General features: G+C 41.5%; 1 protein-coding gene across 1 annotated transcript in view; it reads right to left on the minus strand.

Annotated features, from left to right (window-relative positions):
• Positions 1-26,475, minus strand: part of LRMDA (leucine rich melanocyte differentiation associated) — a 1,095,033-nt gene that overhangs the window by 284,932 nt on the left and 783,626 nt on the right. The window lies entirely within an intron of this gene.

Here is a 26,475-nt window from a genome sequence, read left to right on the forward strand (position 1 = left end):
AAATACAAGGAATACAAGGAATGAAAATCCCATTGGTACAGCCTCATGGGACAGAAGTACAGAAGCATGCACTAGCCCTGTCATTCCTAAATGTAAGAGAGGAAAGAAGCAGAGCACCCAAAAATGAAGGCGCAGGAATTAAAAATGAAGGAGCAGGAAGAAAGGAGCAAGATCCCACAGCTGCTTAGGTAGTTTTGGCTCAGAACTTGAACCTTCTAATTAACTCCTAGTCCAGCCCCTGGGCTGTCCCACCAGGCTACATCTACACAACTCCTTTCCTCTTCATGTCAGATTCCATGGGACGGGGGGGTTCCACAGGTTTGGGGGTTAGGGATGTGACATATCATATACTAGGCTGAGATACAGGAGAGAGTTTAAGAGCTATACAAACAGTTATGTGTAAATGATATTAGGAGCAATATACAGTATTTATGTCAATTGGTTTCAGGAACGTTGCTCCGGACAAGATATAGTATGTATTCAAGGTTTGAAAAAAAGTGAATTTAAAGAAAAACATTAAGCAAATCATAGTACAGGTGACTGGAGATTGGGAAGTATATTCTAGAAATATACTGAACGGGTTTTCCAAGTTGGTTTTGTCAAATAAAATGTCTGACACAAAACTGATTATTTTGCTCCCAAGATTGACAGCCATGGACAGAACCTGCACCTTCATTCAAGAATATTACGTGTATAGTAGACTATTATTCAGCCCTAATGAATATAATGAAAGTCTGATACGTGGTATAACATAGATGAACCTTGAAAACATGATGTTAACTGAAATAATCCAGACATAAAAAGATATATGTTGTCTGATTCCACTTATATGAAGCATCTAGAATAGGCAAGTTTAGAGAGACAGAAAGTAGAGTAGAGGTTGCCAGGGGCTCAGGGAAGGGGGGGATGAGGAGTTATTGCTAATAGTTACAGTTTCTGTTGGGGTGAAGAAAAAGTTTTGGAAATAGTGGTGATGGCTGGATAATGCTGTGAATGTAATCAATGCCACTAAATTGTACCCTTAAAAATGGTTAAAATGGCAGGTTTTATGTTACATATATTTTATTAATTTTAAAAATTAATAATTTAATACAGCAAAACCCACTGACATGTATACTCTCAATGGGTGAATTGTATGGCATGTGAATTATATCTCAATAAAACAGTTAAGAAAAACAAAGACTATTATGTGCATGAAGTTAAGGACATTCTTGACTAGACAGAGGAGGCTGCATATAGCAACCTATGAAAATTCTTATTCTCTGTGGGAATGTCATTCTATATCAAATCATCTGTTTCATCATGTCCCTGAATAGTCCCTAAAGAATGAGGCATAACTATCTTGGATCCATCTAAGAAAGGTTAGTTAAAATTTGTGTCCCTCCTATATCACTGTCCTGTAGGAACTATCTGGGAAGTTCCAGACTACATTAATTTGGATCATCACCCAGAGACTGAATGTTCTCTGGAATCAAAACAAACTTATCTCTTGTTTGACACATGAGAATTTGGAATCAAGTCTCAAACTGTCATCTGCTCAATGTATATAAAGATACGAGGGTACTTCCCAAAACTTATTAAAAATCCCACATTGTACCGAATATAAAGTTAGTAATGATATTGTACCAAATATACGTTGGTATTTTAAGGTCCAACATACTGAGTTATAACTGAAGAGGCAGTGTAGTCTTGTGTCACAGACATGGAATTTAATAAACAGACCTAAGCTTAAGGGCAGCTTTACCACGTACTAACTTTTATTATTTACCTGTACCATAGTTTCCTAATCTGGAAAATTGAGATAATGGATCTCTCTTCATTTGTGAGAGCTAAACTAGGTAAATTGATGAAGAGCACAATATTACTGGCGTATAGCAAAATAAATGGTAGTTAAATACATACTCATAAACACAGACAAAGCAACACAGAATCTAGAAAAAGAATTACTAGTGAGTAAGAAATTGTTGATGTGCCTCTAGTAAAAGAATTACTAGTGAGTAAGAAATTGTTAATGTGCCTCTAGAAAAAGAATTACTAGTGAGTAAGAAATTGTTAATGTGCCTCTAGCAGGGAACAGGTAATCCTGTTCCTATAAAGAAATATTCCATGGAGAAGCAGATGCAATTCTCCAGATTCTATCATTATGGGATGAAATAGCCTGAAAAAACATCCAATTACTTTCGTTCTGAAACAAAAACAATTATTACTACTACTACTAATACTAGTATTAGCATTTATTGTGCACTTATTATGTGCCAAGCATTCTGAGACAGAGTTTTGATTATCCTACTGAATCTTCCCAACAATGCTTGAAGTAAGTACTTTTAGTAGCTCACTTTCCAGATCAGTTAATCAAAGCTAAAGGAAAGTAACTGTTCTGAAATCACATAGAGGTTAAGGGTTAGTGCCAGGATTCAAAACCCAGGCAGCCTGGCCTATAACGTTAACAACGATGCCATCATCCATGCTCACTTAGAAATCTTGCAGATGATCAACGTATTGTACTTTTCCAGTTACACTGGTACCAGGAAAGGAGGCCCCTAGAAAACAGATATGCAGAATCTGGTTGCTCCCTGACCACCATCCTTCGTCCAAATGCAAAGAATGCATTAGCCTCCTGGTTTGTAAGTCAGGTTCTTGTGGATGAACTAATAAAGACATCTCTAACCTGTGGATGTCTAACTAATCCAACCAGCATCGAAACGACACACATGCAAAGCTAAAGATATGACCCTTCACTCACAATAATGAATGTCCTGTCACCTTGAGACTCAGCCCAGAAGAGCCTGATGGGTCTCCTCTGACCTCTCCCCAACCCACTCTTTTAAGTACAAACAAAGGGCTCTACACTAACCCTTCCATGTGTTTGTCATAGACATCAAAGCTCCTGTCCTTGTAGGAAATGAGAAGCACTTCCTGGAACGGCCCACAGTTGGAGAAGAGTGCTCCCAGGAAAGAAGAGGCAGGCGCTGGCTGCCTCGGGTGTGAGCAAGACGAGGAGAAGTGACTTTATTAACCAGTGGCCCATGGTGCTTGATGAAATCACAGAGCCCAGTACTGATTCTGAAGGTCCTGTTGCTGAACATTGACACATGATACTCAAGTCTCAGCCTAGTGGAAGATCAGTAATAAAAAACAATGCCCTCAAAGAAAGAACTCCACAGCACTCGACCTTTCTTTTGGAAATGTGAGGTTTCTCCACAATAACATGAATAAAGTACAGGGAACAGCTAAGGGGTGGGGAAAGACATCAGTAGGACTAGATCAACAATTCCCCTGCTTCTAAGTCTCCTGCCTCACACATACACACACACACACGCACACGCACACACAGTGCCTCTATGCAGGTCCCAGAGGTCATGAGGATCAAATACAAATTTCGAAAGTTGAAAACGGGGGAATCCATTTCAAGTGACTTAAAGGATAACTGTCACTGGAATCAATATAGTTGGAATGTTTAAAACTGCCACAGGTTCCTTTACTTTTGAAAGGTGTCAGGTTCCTGTCTTGAACACGGAAAGTCTATCTGTGATACCACAATGAAGGGTTATGCTATCACAGACTGTTCTGGGCTAAGGAGAGCTTATTTAATTTACTGAACCATACATATAAATTGGTAAGGATGAGACCAAAAGGTTAAGCACAGGTCATGATTCTTATCTCTCTCCATTTCCCATATTACTATAGTGTCTGATTGAAATTTCCCTTCTCAAAGGTGTCTGAAAATATGTTTTACATTTCTCAATGTGTCCCTTTCTCTTCAGTACTGACTCTTCTCCCCAGGAATAAAAACAGACCGGATATAAGGAACAGCGATCTGTAGCTCTCTGATGGGACAAAGCTTTTGCCATTTAAGAAAGCAAAATCTGAAGTGCTGAAGTGCCACCCAAATCAACTTAGTTTTTCTTTCAGTATTTTTGCCTTTCAACAGATACTTCTCACCCCATCTGAGCTATTCTTCCATTTCAGCACACACTGAGTATTACCACATTGAGTGTGTACCACACGGAAAGTGCTGTGCTGGGTGTGGGGTATTCAGGAATGAACAAGGCACAGTCCCCGCCTGGACTTATAGTCTAGTGGGGGAGAAAACATTGTAAATATCTGAGATGAGTTCTGTAAAAGCTTGAGCAATGGGTGATGAATCAATGCTTTATTGATGTCTAAAAGGCAAAAAGATAAGTTGTTGTCTCCTCACACGAACCTGAGGAGACAATACCTCAGCAGAATCATCGCTGAATTCAGGCAATAGATCAACTCCATTTCTCAAACTGAAGAGTTTTTGTTTTATTTTGATTTTTCTTTGAATTCCATGCCTTTAACTGATTTTTTGCAAAAGCATAAGAGAGAGCATGAGATAAATCTATGATCACAAAAAAACTACAACTTTTGGAAGTCCCTTTTGTAGTCCCAGATTATAAGAAAACAAATTGAAACATTTCATTAAAAATAAATTTGGGGGCTTCCCTGGTGGCACAGTGGTTAAGAAACTGCCTGCCAATGCAGGGGGCATGGGTTCGAGCCCTGGCCCGGGAAGATCCCACATGCCGCAGAGCAATTAAGCCCGTGCGCCACAACTACTGAGTCTGAGCTCTAGAGCCCGCAAGCTGCAACTACTGAGCCAACGTGCCACAACTACTGAAGCCTGCGCGCCTAGAGCCTGTGCTCCGCGACAAGGGAAGCCACCGCAATGAGAAGCCCACGTACCGCAACGAAGAGCAGCCCCCACTCACCGCAGCTAGAGAAAGCCCTAGAGCAGCAACAAAGACCCATTGCAGCCAAAAATAAAAATATAAATATAAATTAAAAAAAAAAAAAGTTTGGTTTGAAATTAACTTCCTAGAGAGGAAAATATGACCTTAGAGTTACCTTCCAAAGACTGATCATTCTAAGTCTGGAAGGTATCCTTCAGAAGAATGACATATGACTTTTTTCTTTTAATTCTGAAAATGAGTTTATAAACAACCATAAAGAAGACTTTTCCCAAAATGCTAACGTTAACCTCTTCATAAAATTCCGCAAAATTGATCATACATATTTATGAAGGAAACTTTGTGAGGGCACATTTGTATATACTGTAGAGATAATGGGAATCAAGGGTTTGAGGAAGGGCAAATGACCGGCAGCAAGAGAGTGCCAGCTGAAGGACACACAGGTCAGGGCCACCTGTGCCAAAGGCAGGGCACAAGTCACACTGACCAATACCGTTCCTCCTGGTGGAGTTGCTGGAAAGCATGAATCTGTCAAGTGGATTCTCTTTGGAGAGGGAGCTGGGGACCAGCAGAACCTAAGAATCAAAAGTCATGGATTCAGAAGCCTGGGAGAGAAGAGGTCAGTGCACATTCTCCAGGCCAAGGGCCAAGTAAGTTGCACCAAGGAGAGATAATGACCCAAGACCAAGCAGAGAAGATGGAGGTGCCAAGCACACATGTGCCAGAAGAGTTCTTTAACATCAGTTACCCTAGTCATTCACTTGATACATAATGAAACTGAGGCCCAGGAAAAGGAAGTGACGTATCAACTCCACACAGGGGCAAAGCCAGAACTTAAACCTGAACACAGGTGAGTGTGTTTTCCATTCCCCCACTCTGCCTTCTTCCCTGAGAATCACCCACAAAATGATAAAGCACATCAATGAGAAGCTGGTAGCAGAAGCAGACCAGATTGGGAGCATGAGCCTGGCATGAGTGAACACTGGTGTGGAGATTTCAATCACTGGGAGCCTAAGAGATTCCTGACTCGAAGTGTCAGGAATTTGGAGTTCATTTTCGAACTCTGTCACCAAAATTTCTGTTCCCCATCCACATTTTTCCTCCTCCAACAGCCCTCTAAATCTATGTACACTGTTCAAATGTCACTCTGAATTTCTGTTTTTTGGTCATATTCCTCCTACTGTGCTCAGGTGATACGTCAGTAAGATTCATGACGGGTCCATCATGCAAAGACACTACTTCCCTTTGTAAATTTGTTATAAAATATTTACATGCATGACTTCGGAAAAATATGCAAAACAAATATTTAAAGTCCACCTTGCAGACCTATTACCGAAGGTGTTTTTGTTGCTTTTCAAGGCTCATGAGATGAGAAGTGAGTTTAAACAACAATAAACCTAAGTAGGCAAGGCAAAAATCTAATTCTCTCCTTGGTGCTATGACAAAAGCACATCAGTGTAGTCAAAGGCTGTTGGCTTTGACTGTTCAGCATTAATTCGTTCTTCTCTGGTATCAACCAGTGAGACAATTTTCCATGGAGAATTAGTACTTCCCACCCTTCATTTCAAGTGGTTTGGATGAGGCTGACCCCATCTCTTGGTACATGGTATAAGCTGGACCCTGGTGGTTGGTTCATGGACAGGAATGCAACCCAAATCCAGCCAATGAAAGTCACTCCTGCAATTTTGTTTGGACCATTGAAAAAGAGCCTCCTACCAGGGGGGGCTGCTAAACTGGTCAGGAGTAATCCTTTAGCTGATGTTGGTTATCTTATCAAAACTTGTTAAAAAGAAAAACAAAAACCTACCTGAACTACCTAGGAAAGCAGAACTAAAACATGGAGAGAGAAATTACTGACAAAGTTATTTGAACACCTGAGCCTAACACAACCCTGAGGGTATGTGATAGACTGTTCATAAAAGTGACTTCAACATTTCCTTTTATCTCTATATATACTCCACTTTGCAATGTGACCTGCCTGCTCCCCCACTGGCAGGTGGGTCTATTTCTCCACCGCTGGAATATTGGGCTTGGCCATGCAACTTGTTTTGGAAAATGAGTCATCCCCAGATGTCATTAATATGAGTTAAATGCTTGAAAGGTACCTGAGCATTAGAGTTTGTCCTCTCCCGTTAGGAGAACCTTTCTGCCACCAGTCTACAAGCCCAGTCTAGCTTCCTGGAAAAAGAGAGACCACGTGGAGAGCTACTCCAGCCATCCCAGCTGACAGTGAGATTATCCTTGACTATGTAGCCCCTGCAGAGCCGGCCCGGATAAGAACCACCCAGCCAACCCAAGGATGGTGACCTAATAAATAACTTATGTTAAGCCATTAAATTCCAAGGTCGTTTGTTACAAAGTGAAAGCTAATTGATCAGGTATTAAAATACATATTTTTTTCCCTTCAGCAATTTGAATTGAGTTCGTTTCACTTATAACCCAAAAGTCACAAATACCCAGAGCCATATTTAGCATATCTGACACCTGGAGCAGATCGCTGGTAACATCCCTTCTTCCATACAAGAAAATTATTTTCAGTTGTAAAAATGTTTTTCTGAATTTGTTTTTTAGTTTTAAAGTAGGTAACAGTAAAAAAGAAAAATAAATATTAATTTTAAAGATATTACTCAAATGCATTAGACTATTTCATATACAAATGAAATTTTGCACTTAACCAAAGAAAAATAGTATACTTCATGGTTTGTACTCTATTTTAGTGTTTTAAGTGTTAAATACAAGTCAATGCTTCAAGTGGCCTCAAAGAATGACAGAATTAAAATAATTCAAGACCTGCTTCTTCACCTTTCAATCACTGTGCTGTAAATACCTATTTCAGATCCATTGTTGAAAAGCAGGAATACGTACAACCAAGGTTTTGAAGACACTCACTGCCTGAAATAATCTCTAATGATGTTGATCCACTATGAACTTGCTCTCAAATACCTGAGAAGTGAGTTCACATGTGCTGAGACTGCCTGTGTAGCTAGGAGTTCTCTAAATTAGAATACAATATGCATTAAAAGGTAATTTTTAAAACTGTTAATTCAAAGCGTAATTATACATTATTCAAATGCAACAGAACTCATAGCAAATATTCAGAAGTTAGATTGATAAAATATGTTTGTTTGTTTGTTTTCCAGGGGGGAGTATTTTATCACTTTCATTACTTGAATTGTCAGTGTATGCTGATGATAAAATGTAGAGTGAATTTTAGTTGGTTTTATGATTATTTTAAAACTCTCCATAGACAATGCCTCCTCTCTCACTTTCTGCCCCAGCAGCAGACCTCTCTTGCTGTTCTGCCCTTGATACTCCACTGCAAATAGCACTGGAAATAAATTTCATTAATGCTGAGAATTTCATGTGAAATAAAAATTCTCCAAAGGACCCTGATTGAAATACATCAGAAGTGTTAAGTGAGCATACTTGCATGCAGGAGAAAATTCCCAAGGACAGACCTGATGATTTCAATATTGACCTAAATTTCCAAATTTTTTAGAAAGAGAAATGAAGATAATCGATGGCTCTGAGCCTTTCAGCACAGTGACAAGGTAGAACTAACTTTTCATTGGATGAACAATTAATTGAATAGCCTGCACCATAATACCCTTGCAATTTATAGTAGAATCCCCATCTAATTCCAGAAAATCATTAAGGTTCTCTGGACCAAGCCAAGCCAACAAACAATATCTCATATCCACTTAACTTCCAATTAATCATATACCCACTTAAAGTGAGTTTCCTCTGTCAGGAATCAAGTAAAGCTCCAGCTTTACTTGGACGATCTAAAGAAATCACACAATGAATAATGTAACTGTAAGGATGTAACTGATCACGTGATGTCACTAATCTATATTAATCTATTCACATCAACTATATATCTAACTTGGCTACATATTATATTCATTTGCTTTACAGCTAGTCAGTGGTATCTTAATAAATTCAATACCCTTCAAACTGAAACATATTCTATTCTCTCCAATATGTGCCTTTCTGCTACATTTTACTTCATTTGGTATACTTCCTAATCAATTCTCTTGAGAGCTTCATTTCTTTTGACACAATGTATCATTGTTAGGATTTCTTTCAGATTGATTTAAATCTATTTTGCTCCATGCTGCCTTAAAGCTACTGTATGCCCTATCCATTTCCTTACCAGTCCCACCACGGGGCCATGTGATCTGGTTCACACTCCATCTTCCTGGTTGAGGAAAGATGTAGTTTCCTAGCTTGGTCTAATGTGAAATGACTCTTGCTCTTTGTCTATCCTGGCAATGGCTGTGGACTGAATAGTAAAAGTGGTAAGTAGGAATGTGTACGAATGTCAGTCTATTTCAGGTAGTCAATGCTCAGATGAGTAACCACAGGATCCTAATGTCCTTAATATGAAGTCATCTCTCGGAATCAATGCTTCTGAAATTCTAGGTATTATTGCCAACAGATGTAAAGCAGTACACAATAACCAAGCTCTCTGTCATAAATCCTTGTCGATTTAAAGAACACCTGAAGATTGCCTTCTTTGGTCATATTAATTACGAGTCACTTTTAATTTCAGTTGGCCCTAGGCTTTCTGTCCTAAGACTCTAAAGTGCACTTTGGAGAAATGTCTATTTAGGTCTTCTGCCCATTTTTGGATTGGGTTGTTTGCTTTTTGGATATTGAGCTGCCTGAGCTGCTTGTATATTTTGGAGATTAATCCTTTGTCAGTTGCTTCATTTGCAAATATTTTCTCCCATTCTGAGGGTTGTCTTTTCGTCTTGTTTATGGTTCCCTTTGCTGTGCAAAAGCTTCTAAGTTTCATTAGGTCCCGTTTGTTTATTTTTGTTTTTATTTCCATTTCTCTAGGAGGTGGGTCAAAAATGGAGAACCTAGGAGCAGGACAGGAATAAAGACGCAGACATAGAGAATGGACTTGAGGACACAGGGAGGGGGAAGGGTAAGCTGGGACGAAGTGAGAGAGTGGCATGGACATATATACACTACCAAATGTAAAACAGATAGCTAGTGGGAAGCAGCCGCATAGCACAGGGAGATCAGCTCGGTGTTTTGTGACCACCTAGAGGGGTGGGATAGGGAGGGTGGGAGGGAGATGCAAGAGGGAGGAGATATAGGGATATATGTACACATATAGCTGATTCACTTTGTTATACAGCAGAAACTAACACACCATTGTAAAGCAATTATACTCCAATAAAGATGTTAAATAAATAAATGAATAAATAAAATAAAAGTGCACTTTTCACAATAAAATTATTTTTTTCTTCATAGAGAAAAAACAAAAGGCAATGAAAGACATGGCATTTTAATGATCTTTTTGGTCACTTGCCTTCTAACTAAGATGACTACAAAAGTTTGAGGGGAGAAGCCCAAAGAAGTGATATAGGGAAATCCTAGCTGGTAAAGCTGAAAAGGCACATGAAGGGTAAGGTTAAAGGGACTACGGAAGCCTGGCTAAGGGTTTGTGGCCCGTATCCCAAATGCAAGGAGAAGCCCCTGAACATTCCTGAAGAGGAGTTGACATGATAAAAGCACATTGTTCCTATAAAATAGGTCGTAACTTCCTAAAATAAAATGAAGTTGGAAATAAACTCCTGATGGCAGTATCATGCCCAGAATGTGACAATGGTAGAAGACACCTTGTTCAGAAGAAATGTATTTCCAATAGAAAAGGAAAGAGAATAGCAAATGAGGGGAGAGGGGGGAGTCTTCTTCGGAAACCAGGAAAATTAAGCAGGAATGCATTTAGTGAACATATGAAAAGTAGTAACATTATAGAATACAGGTTGGAGAGCACAAAAAATGCTAATACTATCAAACATAAAAAATAAACAGATTGGTAGTATGGAAGATATGAGATCCCTCAGAGAAAGTGAACATGTCTCATCAGATTAATGACTGAGAAAGATGGGAACAGAAACATACAAATGCCCTTGATTTAATTAGTACTTTTTTTTTTTTAAATCAGAGAAAATAAGAATTTCCATATTAACCCTAACATGGCATGAAACTCAAGAAGGAAGGATGCCACTAAAAATGTAATTCTGGGTATATAAATAATGAAAATTGACAACAAAGAAGGTTGGGGAGCAAGAAGGATGGAGAAAAAGCCAAAGAAATCAAACCAGCATGACTGCATGGGAAACACTATGATTAACTCAGATTTTAAGAAGTTACTTGTAACAGCAATGCCCAAAGAAGGAAACAGGTTCACTGTTGCAAGAGAGGGCGAAAGAAAAACTCTAATGACAGAGAGAAAGCACAATGACACATAAGCTCTTGTTTTGTTATTTTCTCCATCATGAAATTATACTTTCAAGGTGGAAAGACAAATGACGAAATAAAAAAGAAAAAATAAATAAAGAAGGAAGCCTTAGAGAATGTAATGAAACACATGAGAAGGTTGGTCTCCAGACCCGGACAAATAGTATTTTATTTTACAACAGCAATAACAAAACTTTTTATAGATCTGATCATAGAAATAACATTTCTAATATTTCAAAAATTACAAGAAAAAATCAGATTCAGGCAAATCTCTCTTTTTTTTAAAGGAGGAATGGAAGATTCTGAAAACAATAAGATACAGAGTCCCAGTAAAAATAGAAGAGACTGTATTAAATGTATATATGTGAGCACTTTGACAAGACAGTAACAACGTGTAAGGGTTCCTTTTCACCTAGGATGAGCTGGGCCAAAGGAACCTCTTTTTCTTCTCCCTCCTTCTTTCCTTCTGTTTTTTGGAAACAGTTATTAAGCAGGTAGATCGGCAAGATCCTAGACATAATACACTGACTTCAGTAAGACATCTGACAAAAATCTCTCATTATAGTGCACGGTAATAAATCAATCAATGGTTCAAGTCAATTCACAGCAGATGGACCACATAGAGCAAAAAAAAAACAAAAACAAAAACATAACCACTGATCCCTGAAATCAACACCAGTGAGAATGGAGGTTCCTTGAGCCTAATCCACTGGATTCCATCCTTGCCTTCAACCTATTGAATAAAACCTAGAAATCTATGTTCCAGCAATAGGCTAAAACTAGAGACAAATAAAACAGGAAACAAAGCAAAAGTGTCCATTTAGGTCTGAAAACTCAGTTTCCCAAGTAAAGGATGGGAGAGTTTTACTGGGCAGTAGCTTATGTAAGAATAAAAGCCCAGCGGGTACTGGTGGATTCTGAGCTCTATTGTAATAACAAGCAGCAGATGCTCTGCGTCCCTGGCAGTCCTCCAGCCCAGACTACACAACTATCTGCATATCCTGGGTGGGATGTGAGATGAAACACTTCTTCTCATCCTAAGATCCCTTGACTCTAATATGACTGTGAATCCCTGCCTGGTGTCCTGTAGGGTTATTACTAAATAACTGCAGAGGAGGAAATCACAGAAAAAGAGAGTGATTAAAACGTTTTCTAAAGCCACGGATTTTAAAACGGGCCACATACAAAAGCCTTTCTGATATTTGCTCTAATTACCAGAATGCTCTGGTCCTCCAATAACTAGTTGCAAGGACATACATCTCGGCTGACTAAACCGTGAGTTTTAAGACAGGCAGAAAAATCCAACAACTCCCTACCATGACAAAAGCAACCAGAGTTGCCAAATCCGATACACAAAACATTTAATTTATAACAGTTAAAACCTGGCCTCCGACCAAGTCCAAAAAAACTATGTCTTATTTCACTTGCTCTTGAATATGTCTCGTTCAGAGATAAATGACTCTGCTCTTTGCCAGTTCTCTCCTCCGTTTGGTGTTTTGTTTAGCTAGGCTTGTGACAAGCCAAGAGTTGATACATCTGCTTGAATGTGTAATTTACCTCTCTGGTCAACTTCGCTTTTTTTTCCTTGACAATATTCTGTCAAACAATCACATCACAACTGGCTCTGATCTCTTTGTTGTTAGCTAATAAATTAGAGAGTATTTATTATCTGCAATCCTTTTTTCCTCTTTTAATGGTGACACATTTGTGGTGAATTACAGGGCAGCTTTATAAACTAGGCTTTGGGCCAGTCTCAGGCCCTGCATCCATGTGAACATTCTCTCTCCCGGTTGGCCTCCCGGATTGGTGGTAAATCAAGGCAGCTGTCACAGCACACTAAGTTAGTGTGCGTCATTGGGGAGAGCAGGAAGCGTTGGGGGTATAATTCTGTCCATCAAACTAATATGTTATATCAGTAGCTTTGTAATCTTCTGCCATAACTTATGGGAAGTGACACCTAAGAATTCACTTTGAAGGCAATGTGTTCCTCAGACTTTAAGCCAAAACAGACCCGATTCTCAGCAACCGTTCCAATGTTTACATGAGTGGATTTCTAGTGCTGGGGAATCAGGTCCCTCTCAATGTGGCAGTATTTTACACATTCCACCACCAGCTGAACTCTGTTTACAGCCCTCACGGCAGGATTTGTAAACTTTTCAAACAGGATTTCTTCTCTACTTTTTGTTACCCTTGCCTTAACCTCCAGTAGCCGGAGAGATAAATACGCTCCATGAATGTTATCATGACAAAGTGAACCTCTGACAGACAGGAATGAATGGGTGCCCCGTTTCCCTTGTCGGTCCCCCTGCAACCTTGGCCTTGACAAATGTGGGAAATGCCTGCAGAGGACAGAAGAAAACTCAAGTCGCTGGGGCGGCCGCGGCAGCTCCCTGGTGCTGTTGCTAAACGTGCATGTGGTCCTTAAGGAAAGGAGGGCAGATAAGTTGCCACAGACAGGGTGCTTTCTAAGGCCAGACATCGGAGACATTAGAGTCACACTGTGTGTCCTTCTCTTCCAGGATTTGCTATAGGATTGTCTCTGTCGTCCATCCCCCCCTCCCCCTTTCCTCCCTGGCTGTTTTCTCAGCAGGCCAATGAGAGAAGCCCTTTGGGGAAGATTAAGTAGTTCTGTGAGCTGCCATCTGATGGAAAAGAAATCTACAAGGACTGTTCAAAGGAGCTCTTCCTCCCCCAGGCACCAAACTCAATATGCACAGTGAAGAAATTTGAAAAATGCCTGCCCTTGCCATCCTCAATACCTCTTTGATTGATAGCAGAGAGGGTTTGCTATGATAATTTTACTTTGACAGGTCCCAGGCATAAATCCCACAGAGTTGTTGTTCTGGTTTGACAACCTTCCGAGGGCTCCAGTTAGGAACAGGAAACAGGCCTCTATTTTTCACCCTCAATGCTCCTTCAGGTGCAAAGAAAAGACTGTATGGAAAAATAAATCCTTATCTGAGGGGGAAACCAAATTCAAAGCAGTTTTAATATTTATTCATCAGAAGGAATGTCCGACAGGGGAAGATGTGACCTTGGTCCTACTTCTTCAAACTTACATTTAAATCTTCCAAATAAGAGATTTGAAACCTACTCACGGCAAGGAACTGATGCTCCTTTTCCATTCACATTTTGGTTTTATGAAGTTGTGTTTGTGTTTTCCTTCAAGGTCAGCCTAGACAGGTACCATTATATTTTATAAGAATCATCGCTTAAAAATAAAAATGCATTCATAGAATCACAACCATAATTTACAACCATTTACTAACAACGGGCCAGACTCTGTGACTCATTACGTCCCCTTCATCTTCACAACCACCTCCAATCAGTAAAGCCTCAATTAATAGGAATGCAATTTAAAAAAGAGCCAAGGTAATGAATTTTTTTTTCAGCATTCATCTTTGAGGCATGCTTCATGGAATGTCAGGGATTATTTGGGGATCAGTAGTACATCTTCACCCAGTCACCTCCCCGGCTCCATCTGAGAACGATGACTCAGCAGTGAGAACCCAAATCACAGAAATCAGATGTCAGTAAGTTGACGCAAGAAGGATCTATGGTTCCTCCCTAAGTTAACTAGGAAATAAAATGAATCAGAACCCATTCTCCAAGCGTTTTAGTTGATCTCACCTAGAAATGCAGTATGGTTAACGTATCAAAAATTATTAAATAGCCAAACCCAGGCAAATGTCTAAAAAGGAGTATTTCCATTTCCTTAAAACTTTTGGAAGTTGAAGGTTTTCCTTCCAGTTATCGACCTCTTAGGAATAATGAGAGAATCAGTTTTCTCTTGGGTCTAGAGCTCTGTTCTAGCATTAAGAGCGTGTCCATACAGCACTAATGCCCTAAGAGAAGGTCCCTCCCCTCCAGCCCTATACCACCCTGCCAGGCCTTCGCTATGGGGGCACCACCAGAGATCTGCAGAAAGTGTGCACTGTTGAGAGGTGCCAACAACAGGAAAACAAGGATCCAGTCCTGGCATTCTCAGTCCAGACTGAGGCTTTAATTTAAAAGGACTGTAACACATGAACTTCATCCCGGGCCACAGAGCGGAGCCCTTGTTTTCTGAAGTCAATATTTTACGACTATACCCATTTTATGGAGGAACTAACCACTGCCCAAGGAGTTCTAATAATTGGTCCATGGGTCAGCCAAAAAAATCAGGGGGGGAAATCAGAATAGAAAAGAACAAGCTGCTCATAAAAGTAGGAGTAAGACATGAGTCTTTTTAAGTCATAAAAACAGCTTGAGCAAATTTCAAGAAAAAGAAACTTACTAAATAATTCTCTCTCACTCCACTGCCCCCTCTAAGTACCAAAAAGGAAGTGCTTCCTTATAAATGCCTATACATTTGGGGAGGGGGGAGAAAAACAAATTGGATCTTGTGTACTGAGCTGTAGGCTGCAAGGAACAGGGTTAGATTTCTGTTTCCCTTAGAGGAAGATGCCAGAACAGCATTTTCCCATCAAGTGTTGATAAGAAAGGCATTTAGCATTTCATTTGAGGGGCCTGTTGTGAGTGGGTGGTATGACATGAAAAATTATGGCCAATGTCATATTAAAAATTACAGGCCCATCTGCACATGCTCACTCCGTTCTCAAGCCAATGATACACTAACCCATGCAAAGCCTTCGGCTGTGGCACGTGTAGTAGAGATGTTGTTCTCCCAGGATAACTTTAGCAAATAGAATTCCCAAAGGTTGAGAGGGGTGAACGCTGTCTTTCTAGCCCACAAGCAAAAACTAAACTAAAACCTCACTTTCTGCAAATTCAGCCCTGGTTGGGTCTGACTTCACACCTTAAATTATGTGCTTCCTCCAGGGATTCAATCTACTTCTCTGCAATTATAAGCATAAGAAGACGGGCCAGGAAGGCAGTTTAAAATTAGAAAACAATTTACTCTGTCCAACCCAAAGAGGCATCTCTTAGGGAGCAATGAGGCATTTTGAGGGCTCTGAAGAAGGAACTTGGTCTTGAAGAAAATGAGGATGGGGTGCGGTAGGGGTAAAAGTGTTGCCTAGACGTATCAAGGAATTCTGAAAAATCTGACCTGAAGTCAGCAATTTCCTATACAGGGTATCTGAGAATTGCCACTGTTAATATTTTGGACCAGATTGTTCCCTGGTGTGGAGACTGTCCTGTGGATATTAGGATATTCAGCAGAATCCCTAGCCTGTGCCCACTAGATGCCAGTAGCATACCCCCATCCTAGGCATAAAAGTCAAAAATGTCTCCACACATAAATAAATGACTCCCGGGGGGGTCAGAGTTGCCCTGATTGAGAACCACTAGCCTAGACTCTTTAGGTAATGCCATGCCAGTGAATCTCTGGGGGCCACATGTCTTCCAATAAATAATCCTGGATTTTCCAGCCCATATGGCCATGCGTGTCTTTTTCCCGCGATTTCAGGAAACATTAGAGGAGTCCGTGTAGCAAGAGCCTTCAATTTGGACTGAAGGTGACTTTACTGTAAGGTTAAGGTTAAATCAATCACTGTTCAGGTCAAAGGAAAACAAGTATCTGCAGTCAACATTTCTCAAGGAGGTGAGTTTTGTTACTACACTCTTCATGCTTTCTGTTTTAGAGACCTTGCATCTCACTGTGTTAGTCAGAGACTCAGTCCAGAAAACAAAACTCAGGACAGGTAATTCAAAAGAGGGAATCCAATAGGGGGTATTAATTCAAAGGTATTAGAAGAGCTGAAATAACAAACAAGAGAAGGGAAGGCTGCCCTGAGAACAGCAACTTCAGGAAGCTATTGCCACCTCTATACTAGAGTCAAAGGAAAGAGGGTGTTATTGGAATCTGGGAGCCGAGGCCCCTGGCGCAGAAGCTGGACACACAGTGGAGCCAGTAGCGGGAACTGGGACCACAGATGGAAAGGGATTCCCGTAGGAGATGGAGCCACGGGAGAGACACAACCATTGCCAGGAATCTATCACACTAGGTGAACGAATCTCCTAGCATGTGTTTTTCTAGCCAGAGTATTCCAGTTTTATCCACATTGGGTCATTTCAAAGAGATATATATGTCATTGGGTCATTTGAAATAGATATATTTGCTATTTGCAAATAGCAAATGTTTTTGGCTGTCGCAGTTGCACTGGACTCTGAAACAGCTCCCTCAAACCCCTTTAACCAAGCCCACTCCATATGAGTTTCATGGCTAATCACCTCACCCAAGATTAAAGCTGTTGCCTCAAATTCAAACTCAAGTTCAGAAGAGAAGTCCCAAGACTCCCTTCCTTTTCTCTATGTCTTAAAGAAAGGAAAATCCAGCTCTGAGTACAATATTGTGGGGAAATGTCAAACTAGGAATAAGACATTGTTCGATTCTCAAACTGGAACCAACCGTCTACATAAATCACGTGGGTAAGTCTCTTCTCTCCAAGTCACAATTTCCTGATTTGCAAAATCAGGGAGTTAAACTACTTTGGAAGAGCTGGGGCGGGCGTGAGTGAGAGGGTGAGGTAGAGGAGATAAGACAAGATGGTGAGTGGAAGGAGGGAAGCCGGCTGGTGTAAAACAGCACAACCTGACGGGTGTGGGAAGCTGGACGGTGCAGACCCCATTAGCGCCAGTAAATTCATTGTTTTCCCTAAAATATCTGATCTGATTGCAATCCACGAGTAGGTTATCTCCAAGAAGTCAGGCGGCTCTGCTGTTTGCTGCCTTTCCTGCTCTGGTTCCCCACGTGCCTCATCTGTACCCATCTCATCATGGAGTTATGGGGGGTGGGGCTTGCAATGCAAAAAGCAGAGCACAGCCACTGGTCTCTTCCTTCAAACCATCTTGTTTCCATCTCACACACCCCTTAAAGGGGGATTGCAATTGACAAGGCTCTTGCTTTTACATAAGTAATGCCATTTGGACTGATCCAGGCCCATAATTCTGCCACACTCACTCCTATCTGTGCTTCTGGAAAGGCTACAAGACCTGACACTCTAAGATGTTATCACTGTCTCACAATCAGCTATGGATTAGCATGACTTTCCCTGGGCCCCTGGTTCCAAGCACTGTTTCCTTCACAGGAGACATGTTCTGAAAATATCTGCTTTCTATCCCTTCGTTTCAGAGGGAATTCTCAGGTTAGAATTCAAAAAAGAAAACGGGTTGTTTGCTACCATGTATGAGATTAGAGGAGCTGGAGAAGCCCGCAGCTATTGCAAGGTCTACTAGAGTAGGTTTCCTACTCTAAGCTGGTAGGAAAGTGCATCATTAGGAATGTCTTCTTTAATATGACATAAGGCTGCTTCCAAATAGGCCTTTTGAGTTCCATTTCCTCCATGCAGCCCACCAGGATCACTTCAGACCAAACTCATCTCTCCCACCAGTGAGTCTTAAGTGGGCCTTCAACTCCTCTGCTTGGTGAGTAATAATATTAGCGGGAAAGCAAGGAAGGATTTGAATCATGGCTCCATCACTGGAAATCCAAACACTGTGGACTTTGGTCAAGTTTCTGAATCGCTCTATGCCTCAGCTTCCTCATCTGTAAAAAACTGACATAGGGTTGTGGTGGTGATGATTCAGTGAGAAAATCCTTGTAGGATCTTTAGTATACGGCACACAGTAACTGTGCAATAATGTTAGCTGCTATCATCGTGTCTCTAATTATTATGCTGTTGATAATATAAAATTGTTAACTTGTCTTATACATTCCCATTATGGTCTCTTTGTTTGTCTAATTAAATAATAAGGTCAAGAGCAAGAATGATACATATTTTTTATATTTCTTTAGCCCCATTCTCCTCCACCCCCACCCCCACCCCACATTAGCCCAGTGCCTTGTATACAATACACACCCAGAGGTAGGGCCGGTGGCTGGGGCCTGACATCACACGGGTAGGATGCCCTAGTGAAGAAAGCACAGGCTCTACGATAGATATGTGCTCAATCCTGCACTTAATAATCAGTGACTTGGCCAACGTACCAAGCATCTCCTTGCCTCAGGTTCATAAGGTATAAAATGGGGATAAAGTTTCTGCCTCATAAGGTGGCTATGAAGACAGACCCTTCATAGTGGGGGTCTCATCCTAGGCACTCAGTAAATGCTTATCTCCTTCCCTTTCCTTCCCACTCACCATTAATAAAGTGATCAGACTGGAGAAGCATGAGAAAACCGCCCCGGCAGAAAAGGCAAAAGAAGGGGCTCCAATGTCGCAAAGGCAAACACCACTGACCTCACAACAGGGTCACATCCCCAGGAACTCTCCTGCCCACTTAGCACCCAGGCAGTGTTTTCTCAGTGCCATTTAGAGATGGCAAAACTGTCATCAACACGGGCTCCTCAACAGAACCAGTGGGTAGAGGTCTCCAAGCCTTTAGGAAATCTCCTGTTCTCCCCTGATGACTGTGGAGGTTCTGGATGGAATATGTGAGAACATCCTGCATTCTTCTCTAAAATTTTCCTCCCTTGTTGCCTTCTTGCAATTCTACTATCCTTAGCCAGTGTGCCAGACAAAAGATATGGGCTCGATGGTCCTACAGCCTAACCCCGAGTTTTCATGAAACTATAGAATGTTAGTGCTGACATGAGCTGTCCCCACAACCTCACCATGAAGATGGAGCCACAGAGAAGCTGAATGGCAGGTCCAAGGTCCTGTAACTCATCACGGGCAGAAGTGAAATGTAGACCTGTGCTCTTTTTAATTTTTCATCCTCCGATGCTTCAGAAGAACACGTGCCTCTAAAAACATTTATTCAAGTCCATCATGCTCTAAATTCGAACACTGACTTCTCCAGCCTACATTGGGAGGGATGTGATCAGTCTAGATCTAAAATCAATGAACTGAATGCACCCAGCAAAAACCATTTTCATCAGCTGCTTTCCGCAGCACAGAGTATTATCTGCACTCCTCTCCCGTGTGCTGTCTGTTCTGCAGGGCTCAGAATGTGCCCTGAGACCCCCTTCATGTGAAGGAAACAGACCCCAGCTGGCCTGCCACACTGGGACTCCAGTATGGACTTCAGCTGCTCTACTACAGAGCTGCATTCAATGATTGCATTTTCTAAAAAAATTTTATATCTACATGGCTCTCACCCAACTGCCTTAAGAATACCAGCTGTACCGTGCTTTCTTCTCTAATCTGACAATCATAAGAACAGCTCCCAAAGAATAGAACATTCTTCAGGGGAGGGCTGTTGGTTTAGCAGACGTTTTAGGAGGAGGAGAAGATGAAAGAGATGTTAAGTTAGAATGTCAGGTACAGAAAGGGGTGGGATATGACATAGAAGGAATCTGATAGGTACTGAGTGTCTATCACATACCAGGTACCAGGTTGGGTGAGTTCTCACGGCTTATTGTGTTTGGCCCACACAATGCTGAGAGATGAGTGTAACAAGCACAATTGTATAGGTGAGAAAACGGAGGCTTAGAAAGATTAAGAGACTGGTCCAAAGGCATACAAGGAACTGGTTGGATAGCTGGTGTGTTAGTTTCCTAGGGCTGTTATGCCAAATTACCATGAACTTGGTGACTTAAACAACGGAAACGTATTCTCTCATGGCTCTGCAGGGCAGAAGTCTGAAATCAAGATGTCAGCAGGCCTGTGCTCCTATCTTTCCTCTATGTGTCTCCTATAAGGTTGCTTGTCACTGAATTTAGAACCCACTGGGATAATCCAGGATGACCTCATCTCAAGATCTTTAATCATGTCTGCAAAGACCCTTTTTCCAAATTAGGTCAGATTCAGTTTCCTTGGGTTAGAATGAGGATATATCTTTTTTTGGGGGGGGGCACCACCACTCAACCCACTACATCTGGGTTTTAAATTCAAGCCTTGCTCACTTATAGCCCATTTTCTCATCACACTGCCATGTTATTTCCTGTCTTTTCCTTTATCTGTTTTGCCAAGGATGGCTTTGGCCAAGATAAAGATGCCAAGGTAGCCACAGCCACAGTATAGCAAGAACACAGCCTTTCAACTGCCCAGAATTAACCAGAAAGTTAGTTACAGTGTTGAAATGTAAGCTCCCCTCAATCCTGCCACTGTTCTAGGAACCAAGAAGGAGAGCTGCCCCCTCAAGGAGAGATACCTTGCCATTGCCTCTAAACATCAAAACAACTGACTCTTTTATAAAGTTCAGCCCTCCTTTTGTAGGAGTAAAAGAGCTATCAGGTGTCAACTTAACCTATAGCCACCCCCTAATAAGTTTAAGATAAAAGGCCAATACATTCAAATAAGATTCAGACATAATGTAATAGTATTTGTTACCAAGCCCCATCTAATTATATCAGTCAATCTTCTATTACCAGACCCCCAAGTGCAGAGAACTCTATTATAACCTCTCTTTATAATGATCTCCTCACTAGCTGACTCCTGGAACTCTGCAATAAATTAATCATCTGCTCGCAATCATGAGTAAACATCAACTCAATTAAGAATTGATAAATAAACAGTTCGCTCCAAGGCTTGTCCTGATACGGAGGGGAGGACCACTGGACGCCTGCCAGGACAGTGCTGGGCTGGGAGTGCTGAGATGTGCAAGGCTCTCTAAAGCGGCTTTTCTTCTGCTGTTGTTTACAGGAGATGTTCTGGCTGTCGTTTTCTGCTCCCACCCTGTCTGTGGAGGTGGAGAATGACTTATTCACTTGTCTTCTCTGGGTCTAAATGTGGAAGAATTGCTCATCTTATCTCTACCCTGCGCTACACAGCATCACATAGCCAAAAGAAACCTAGTAGGAAGGCATAAAAATGCAAGAAAAGTGAACTCTGTCTTATCAAACAGTAAAGGAGAAGAAACCCTTGAACATATTAAGATGCAGGACTTTGTATTCAATGGTTACATAATTGTTAGGGGTTAAATTGTATCCTCTCCGAAAGGTATGAAGTCCTAAACCCCTGTCCTTCAGAATGGGAGCTTATTTGGAAACAGGGTGGTTACAGATGTAATTAGTTAAGATGAGGTTATGATAGGGACTTCCCTGGTGGCGCAGTGGTTAAGAATCCGCCTGTCAATGCAGGGGACACAGGTTTGAGCCCTGGTCTGGGAAGATCCCACATGCCATGGAGCAACTAAGCCCGTGCACCACAACTACTGAGCCTGCGCTCTAGAGCCCACGAGCCACAACTACTGAAGCTCGCGTGCCTAGAGCCCGTGCTCTGCAGCAAGAGAAGCCACCACAATAAGAAGCCCGCGCACTGCAGCGCAGAGTAGCCCCCGCTCAACGCAATTAGAGAAAGTCCGCGCGCAGCAACAAAGACCCAACACAGCCATAAATAAATAAATAAATTTACTAAAAAAAAAAAAAAAGATGAGGTTATGATGGAGTAGGGTGAACCCTTAACCCAATACCACTGGTGTCCTTATAAAAAGACGACGTGAGAACACAGAGACGAAGCCATGTGAAGAGACCCACAGGAAGGAGGGCTAGGCAGGAGGCATCTATAAGTGAAGTGAAAACAAGACTTCCCAGCTACCACCAGAAGTTAGGAAGAGGCAAAGGATTCTACCCAGAGTCTTAGAGGGACCATGGCCCTGCTGACACTCTGATTTCACACTTCTAGCTTCCAGAATTGCGACAGAATACTTTCCTGTTGTTTTAAGCCACCCACTTTGTGGTACTTTGCTATGGTAGCCCTAAAAAGCCAGTACGAAGATTGATTACAATGAAAAGAATCAAGGTAACATTTCTGAGCATTGCTAGACAGTAGGTTCTACACCGAGCATGTTATAGGCATAAGCACATGGAATTTTCACAACTATCTTATGAAGTTAGGACTCTTATTCCTACTTTACAGATGAGGAAACAGGGCTGATCGAGGCTAACAGTCCCAAAGTTACAGAGCTGGGGAGTGGCAAGCCTCCCTGGTACTGGAGGCACACACTTCATTCCTCCAAACACCACACTATAAGCCTGATGAGGGCAGGGAGGTGGCAGTGTTATTCACCAGGGTATCCCCCAACTGTGCTGTCCAGAGCGCAAGGGCTCCTCTGCCACAAGTGTAGAGGATGAAGGCAAGCCAATGACTGTAGGGGTCACCCAGCAATCCACTTCCACTTCATCCCACACTACTCTGTGTACATGTTTCGGATTTTCAGTTCTCACACGAGATGTTTAAACCAAGTTTCCTGATGTTAGGAAAAAAAAAAAAAGTTTTAAAACCATTGCTATACAGAGTAAAATTCATCTCCATAGAAGAATTCGAGATGATATATACAGAAGGGATGACATAATTTGAAAATTACCATTCTGCAACCTGTAATGAAGTAATGGACCTATGTCACCATCATGGAAAGATGCTCAAACATTAGGTGAAAGGTGGATTGGGAACTTTAAAGTGAAAGAAGCTGGCTGACACTATCTGAACCTACTGATCAGATATTAATTATGTGTCTGATGATGTGACACAATAGGAAGTGTACAGCACCACGTGCAAAAACATGCACTTGAATCTAAGCAATCCCTTGGGGTACACTAGGTTAAAGGAGGTACACAGGATAGAAGATCAGGTTAAACGACACGGCAAGGAAGCAACCAGACAGAAGCAAAGTGGTTTGTTCCCAAGGACAAATGATTCCATTCCTCAAAAATCCTTAATGCACAAAGACCGAGAGAGAGAGAGAGAGAGAGAGAGAGAGAGAGAGGATGGAAAAGAAGAGAAGGGAAACTTTTAGAACCTAATAGAGATCAAAGAGACAGAGCAACCAAATGCAGTGTGTAAACCTTGTTTGGATTCTGATTCAAGCAAACTCAGTGCAAAAAAGTTATTTTTGAGACAACTGGGAGAATCAGAATATGGACTGGGTATTAGAAAATACAATGGAATCACTGTTAATTTTTTTTAGTTGAGGTAATGCCATGGTGATTTCGTTTAAGGGGAAAATGGTTCTTATCCGTTACAGAAGCTTAGTGAGGTACACAGGACACAACAACATGATAGTTGGGCTGAGATTAGAAGAAAGAAGAAAAAATCATGGCCTCTGCCCTGAAACCCAAGTGAGCAGCTGCTTTTGTTGAAAATCGGCCACCCAAATCCCCCAAAGTGACTACCTAGGGAGTGAACCACACTCCCTCTGCTCAGGGTGTGTCATTTTGAGAACTGCTTAGAACTGCCTAAAACTTCTGTGTCAGCAAAGTGACATGTCAGGGAGGAAAACATTCCTACCGAGACCCCTGGAGTGTTGACCTGGTTGGTGGAGCTCACCCCCTCCTCTCCTGTAACACCTGTTTGTTCAGTTCAGGACCAAGACCACCATAAGTGTTCTCACAAAATCAACCAGGGAAACATACACCTCTATGTGTCTGTGTTTATGACATGTGGGGGTCTTGGCAGAGTCCTTCTTGCCAAGTGTAAGTACTATTAGGGCGGCATTGCCACTACACATACTTCTGGATGTGTGGTCAGATGAAATAACTTATGGAAAATGCTTAAAACAGCTTGCTTGCAAAAAATGTTAGCCACCATCATCACCATTACTAATATGTTGTTGGTGTTTTCTGTGGGTTTCCTTTCTGCTGACTTTATTTGGCCAATTAGGAGAGTTAGGAAAGTAAGCTCAAGGATAAGGATATCCTTATATATTTCTCTCTACCCTCCTCCCTGCCCTCCTCCATGCCTACCTGGGGCAGTGTTATGTACAGAACAGGTTTGCAATAAATACCTGTTTAAAAGGCACCTGGGTGGGGAGACTAGTGGTACTTATCCCTTCAATGTAGGGTATGGGAACAAAAATGGGCATTAGAAGCAACAGACAGTTAAATTCCTGGTGCTGTCACTTAATGAGCTTGGTCATCTTGCTGAACATCTTGTTTCCTATAATAAGTAAAATGGGGACCAACGTGCCGGCCTCAAAAGGCTCTGAGGACACAGATGGATTCCAACTTGGCTGCTGGCTCACCATGAGCCTTCTCTTCTCTAGATTGGGGCTAGAGACTGCTAGCTAGGCCTCTCCAAGTATTAACTTCAAGGCCATGCATAGAGTAGGTGTAGTTATCAACTGAATGTTTATGTCTCTTCCAGATTCATATGTGAAAGCCTAACCCCCAGTGTGATAGTATTTGGACGTGGGGCTTTTAGGAGGTAAGTAGGTCATGGGGTGGAGCTCTCAGGGGTGCTGTTAGTACTCCTGTAAGAGACCAGACGCCTTGCTTTTCTCTCTCCACCATGTGAGGAACCCAGGAAGAGAATTCTCACCATGTTGACTGAAAACAAATGCACAACTTAAAAGTTGTGAGCTATGTTTTATTTGGGGACCTTACTGAGGACTACAGCCCAGGAGACAGGCTCTCAGATAGCCCTGAGGAACTGCTCCAAAGAGGTAAGGGGGAAGCCAGGAAATAAAAAATGTAGTAGAACATCAAAAGATTGCTGCTAATCACAAAAAACAGGTATCTCAAGGTAATAATTTTAGTGCCTTTCTACGTATGGGAAGATGCAAGAGTCTGGGCTCACTGAAATTAGTCCTTTGATATACATCTTAACAATCTTGGGCCTGTATTCTCTTTTTCTCCATCCTGAATTCCCCTCAGGTCACACCATCAGGGGCAGCTGCAGGGGCTGATGGCCTGAGGATGGCTACCTTCCTTGTTTACAGGAATAGCAGGCAACATTCTTTGTTTACTGAAATGGCAGGCAACATTTTTTGGTCCACAACCAGAACCGGACCACATTGGCACCCTGATATTGGACTTGCTGCTGCCAGAACTGTGAGAAAAAAATTCTGTTGTTTAAGCCATCCAGTCTAAGGTATCTTGATATAATGGCCTGAATTTATAAATAGAGATGTATAGTAAGTATGCGTTCTTGCTCTCTTAAGTAGAAAGTTTTCAGATTTACGTTGGCATCCCAGGCTGTCTCCCTCGGAGGCCCTGTGGCTGGGCTCTCGGGGCTCCACCCAGCCCTGCCCACTGGCAGCCGCATCAGACGTTCATCACCGCCAATGGATGACTAAGGAGCTAAGGCAACGCCTGGTGTTCCCACTTTGAAAATGACAACATTGCAAAGACAAAGTTTCAACATGCTAAGAGCATATAAGAGAAAGCTACCAGAGTCAGAGGAGAGAGGGGGGAAAAAACCAACAAACAGTATTTTAAGTTTCCTTAAATTTTCAAAGTATTATCAGTTCTAATCCACATCTTACCACCAATTACTGATAACCTTGGATAACTCATTCCTTCTCTGGGCCTCAGTTTCCTCATGTGTAAAACCAGAAGTATTCTTAGCCTGAGCATTTGACACCTATAGAATTCAGGGGTCTATGAACTTTGACGGGAAAGAAATTATTTTTATGTATAAAAATATATTTATGTAAGTATTGATATAATATATAATTTGTATTATATAAAAAGACATGAAAGTTAATGGAAATAACTTCTAAGGGAACTTTAACATTTTCTTTGATTATAAACGTAGGCACCAAAATATCATCAGTAAGATATTTTCATGTCACATCACTGCAGAAATCTGAAATACTATTTACATTCACCACTGCTATGAAATTACAGTAGCTTTTAGACCTGCTTTTGGATCTCGTTATGTGTGTTAATAAGGAAGCAGAT

This window comes from Balaenoptera physalus (genome assembly GCF_965194825.1).
Source record: "Balaenoptera physalus genome assembly, chromosome: 14".
NCBI lineage: Eukaryota > Metazoa > Chordata > Mammalia > Artiodactyla > Balaenopteridae > Balaenoptera > Balaenoptera physalus.